Raw genomic sequence first — 4,966 nt, 5'->3', positions numbered from 1 at the left:
GGTTATGCACGCCTTTAATCCCAGCAGTAGAAAGGCAGAGGCAGGCAGATCTCTGAGTTCAGGGCTAGCTTGGTCTACAGAGTGAGTTCCAGGATAGCCAGGGCTACACAGAGAAACCCTGCCATGAAAAATAGGGGAGGGAATGGGGCAGTGAGATTTACCATCATGTGTTCCTTCCCCAGGAGTAGAAAAGAAACAAAAATGCTTCCTGAGCTATGTAACCACACACAACTCCTCATCTCTAGGCGGTTCCATTGAACGAGTCCAAGAAAAGCCAGGTAGAAGATATTCATATGTGAAGGCTGCTAATAATAAGGGATGCCCAGAGTATCCTGTAAGAAAACCACCCTGAGGGCTGGAGAGATGGCTCAGCGGTTAAGAGCACTGACTGCTTTTTCCGAGGTCCTGGGGGTTGGGGATTTAGCTCAGTGGTAGAGCGCTTGCCTAGCAAGCACAAGACCCTGGGTTCGGTCCCCAGCTCCGAAAAAAAGAAAAGGAAAAAAAAAAAAAAGAGCACTGACTGCTCTTCCCGAGGTCCTGAGTTCAAATCCCAGCAACCACATGGTGGCTCACAACCATCTGTAATGGGATCTGATATTTTCTTCTGGTGTGTCTGAAGACAGCTATAGTGTACTTATACATAAAATAAATAAATATTTAGAAAGAAAAAGAAAACCACCCTGAACCAAGCAGCGGTGGCACACACCTCTAATCCCAGCACTGGGAGACAGCACTGGGAGACAGAGACAGGCAGAACCCTGAGTTTGAGGGCAGCCTTGTCTACAGAGTGAGTTCAAGGACAGCCAGAGATACACAGAGAAACCCTGTCATGAAAAATAAAAAACAAACAAAAAAAAAAAGAAAGAAAGAAGGAAAGAAAGAAAGAGAGAGAGGGGGAAAGGAAATGGATCTGTGGTTGCACCAGAAGCACCTGAACTTTCCATGTCTTTCCAAATGCCAGAGTTTTTGTCAGTTTTTCCCAGGCTGGAAAAACCAAGTCAATGAAAAATGAAGGGTCAGGCATGATGTCACACAACTTAATCCCAGCACATGGGAGGCTGAAGCAGGAGAATCTCTGAGTTCCATTCTAGCCTGGGCTAAGTAGGGAGAACCTGTCAAAAACAATAAATTCAAACACACACACACACACACACACACACACACACACACACACACACACACCCCAAAACCAACAGAAGCAAAATCAGTGGGAAAATAAGAATTGAGACCCAGCGGAAGGAGGCTGAGGGGTTTGCCAGTTCTTGGATCAGCAGACTTCTGGCGTGCCAGCCAAGAGGTGGAGTGTGCCAATTCAGGGATTGCTACAGTTTTGAACTTCTCTGAGGGCTTTGGGGTGCCAGCAGAGACAATCCCTCTCAGACCATGTTTACAGACTGAGGGAAGCAACAGGAGGTTTCTGTCTCTGACTGGATCTTGAAGGCTGGAATCTTAGGTCTCTGGTGGCTGAGGCAGGAATGGAATGAGTTATCCTGCCTACGGCAGCTGTTAAAGACTAAGTCCTGAAGCTGGTCTGTCTTTAGTGGGTCTTGAAGCAGGGGTATGTGTGAGGGCTGGGCTCCGTAATCTCCTGTGCCTCACGTCATAGAGCTCAGAAGAGAAAGTATTTTGAAGCCTAAGATATGTCTGAGTTTATTGAGAAACTACCTGGGTCTTTATTGGCTGAATGGGGTATGCAAATAAGGTGAGACTTAGGACCAACAAGGGAAGAGTCTTCAAACTTAGAAGTTCCCGGCTGTGTGCACAGTTGCTGTGGATCTGTGCTGGTTTCTGCCGGCTGCTTCCGTGCCTTGGGCTCCGCTGCCAATTCTGTGCAGCAGGGGTTTTGTGTGGCTGGGTCTTTTGTTTCCTTTAAGTCGGCTGCTATTTTGACAGCTGTCAGCGGCCAGCTTTCTGCCCTAAGGGAATTTAGTCCCACCCTGTAAGAAAGTCTGGTAACAGATGAGTTTCCTATCAGGTACCCCTCCTCCCCCAACTGCCATTGTACAGTCCCTGCCAGACTCCAAACTAAAATAAACTCTTCTTTCCTTAAGCCGTTGGGGTATTTTTTCTTCGTTGGTGTTTGTTTTGTTTTTCTAGACAGGGTTTCTCTGGGTATCCCTGGCTGCCCTGGACCTTAGTCTGTAGACAAGGCTGGCCTTGAACTCACAGAGCTCCACCTGCATTTTCCTCCCTACTGTGGGATAAAGTCGTGCACCACTAAGTTGTTTTTATCAGGTATCTTGTCAAATCCACACAGTAAGTAACTAATGCAGTTGGTTCTGTGAGACAGAGCCTCACTCTGTAACTCAGGTTGGCTGGAAGTCATGGTAATCCTACTGCCTTAGCCTCCTGAGTTTGGGGATTTCCAGCATGAGCCACGATAATAAGCATATTTGTTTCTCAGAATAAAAGAGAGTTTTCTCTTCTGAAGTTTATCTATCTCTAGCTACACATATGCAAACATTTAATAAAGGATGCTTGTTATAGAAGTATCCTAAACTTTATGGAGGCATAATTGACAGACAATAATTATACATATATACGACATGCAATATGATGTTTTAAGATATGTAATCATTGTAAAACAATTATCAAGCTAATTAACTGTGGCTAGCTATTTTTTCAAAACTGAAGGGAGGCTCCTTACTACTGAGGAAGTAGATGAAATAAGGCTCATGCAGTAAGCAAGCTTGTAGGTCTCAGGAAGCTCCTGAAACTGAGAAGATTCACAAGGCAAGATAAGCAGTAAGAGCAGCTGGGCAGAAGAGATTTGCAGACCCTCCAAGCTGTGCACAGAGCTCTAAGCATGCAATGGTCCTCAGTCTTTTCCAGTTGAGGGTGGCTTTTAGCTTGTGCAGTAACCTTTGAGTCACCAAAGCTTTCTGTGAGGAACTCTCTGCCACACTCTTGTAACTTCAGTAAACTCACTGGCTCACTAAGTAGACTTGGGCAGGATAACTTCTTTCTCTTGTTTTCTTTTTTTGAAACAGTCTCACTTTGCAGCCCATGTTGACTTGAACTTGTTATATAGACCGGGCTAGCCTTGAGCTCACAGAGACTCACCTTCCTCTGCCTCCCTATTGTTAGGACTTTAGGGATCGGCCATCATGCCTGGGAATGTCTTGGTCTGTCCTTGTTGCTAAATCTGGGGTGAACAAATGCTTGTTCATGTCATTCGTTTGCGCCTCCCCAGGAAAGGCCACACAACACAATCAGCACTGGATGAATTGTGGAGAGCGGTTGCACAGCCCCTTCAGTGAGTCCTGGGACAGGAAGCCACAGGGGTCTCTCTGACCCCCACAGCCAACAGAGTAACAATTCAAGGGAGGCAAGAAGGTAGTCAGGTTCAACAGGACTAAACAGCGGTGTTGATTCAAACTTCTGGAGTCTGACCCCAAGTGGTTTATTTTAGGGATACTTAAGCACAGCACAATTTGGTTAAAACCTTATTCTGGTAATTATTAACTCGATCCCGAGTTTACAACAAAGCGTGCCTAAATATCTTGGAAGAACAAAGTAAGATAAACACAAATCAGGCATGACTACATTGAACTCTTTGTAAGGCCCAAGAAGATAAGTTCTATAGGTTGAGAAAAACAACTCAATGATAAGGGTCTGGGGGAGGGTCTGGTGATGGAAACGTCTCTGGCCATATGGAGTAAAGGTCACCAAGCCTTCTGGGCAGATAAGGTTATGCATTCCTTCCCTAAGGGAACAAGGATGTGTTTAACACTTCAGATTCCTCTAGTGTTTCTCTGTGAGCACATAGACCTCTCTGCGTGTCCTACAGGAAGCTGGGGCTGAGCCGTGTGAGGGAGGTATGTCCTTGGAGTGCTCCATAAATGTTCCATTTCCTCATGTGGTAGGGGGTGGGGCAGTAGTTTGAATAGGAATATATGGGGTTGGGGATTTAGCTCAGTGGTAGAATGCTTGCCTAGCAAGCGCAAGGCCCTGGGTTTGGTCCCCAGCTCCGAAAAAAAAAAAAAAAAAGAAAAAAAGAGGAATATATAATAGACTCTATTATAGACACTATTAGGAGGTGTAGCCTTTTTGGAGGAAGTGTGTCACTGTGGAGGTGGACTTTGAGGCCTTATATATGCTCAAGCTGTGCCCAGTGTGGCAGGCAGTTCCCTTCTGCTACCTGCAGATGAAGATGTAGCACTCTCAGGCACCCCTCTGCTCGAGGGCCATCATGCTTTCCGCCATGAACACAATGGTCTAAACCTATGAACTGTAAGCCAGCTCCAATTAAATGTTTCCCTTTATAAGAGTTGCCACGGTCCTAATGTCCTTTCACAGTGATAACTAAGTAATAATAAGTCAAACCCTAACTAAGCCAAGTGGTGTGTCTATTTGCTGTAGTCAGCAAAGTGTGAAATTACCTGTATTACACTGGTCTGCCGGTGAGTGTGTGGGACAGTTTCTTGATTGCTAATTGACATGGAATGGCCCACCTCACTGTGGAGAGCGCTAACCTTGGACAGGTGGTCTTAGGTGGTAGAAGAAAGAAGGCTGAACAAGCTGTGATATGTAAGCCAGAATCAGTGTTCTCCATGGTCTCCATTTCAGTTCCTGCCTTCAGGTTCCTGCTTGGGTTCCTGCCTGCTTCTTCTGGTAGTGGACTATACTGATAAGTCAAACAAACCCTTTCCTCTCAAGTCGCTCTTGCTCATGATCCTTATCACAGTAATAGAAAGTGTGGTGGTTTGAATGAAAATGCCCCTCGTAGGCTCCTAGGAAGTGTGGCCTTCTTGGAGAAGGTGTGGCCTTGCTGGAGGACGTGCATCACTGGGAGTGGGCTTTGAGGTTTCAAATGCTCAAGCCAAGCCCAGTGTCTCTTTCTCTTCTTGCAGCTTGCCAGTCCTGATACTGAACTCTCAGTTACCTCTCCAGCACCGTGTCAGCCTGCATGCCACCATGCTTCCTTCTATGGCAATAATGGCCTAACCCTCTGAATTGTAACCCA

This window comes from Rattus norvegicus, chromosome 2, assembly GCF_021556685.1.
Source record: "Rattus norvegicus strain SHRSP/BbbUtx chromosome 2, alternate assembly SHRSP_T2T, whole genome shotgun sequence".
Taxonomy (NCBI): Eukaryota; Metazoa; Chordata; class Mammalia; order Rodentia; family Muridae; genus Rattus; species Rattus norvegicus.
Note: the sequence above shows the minus strand (reverse complement) of the source record.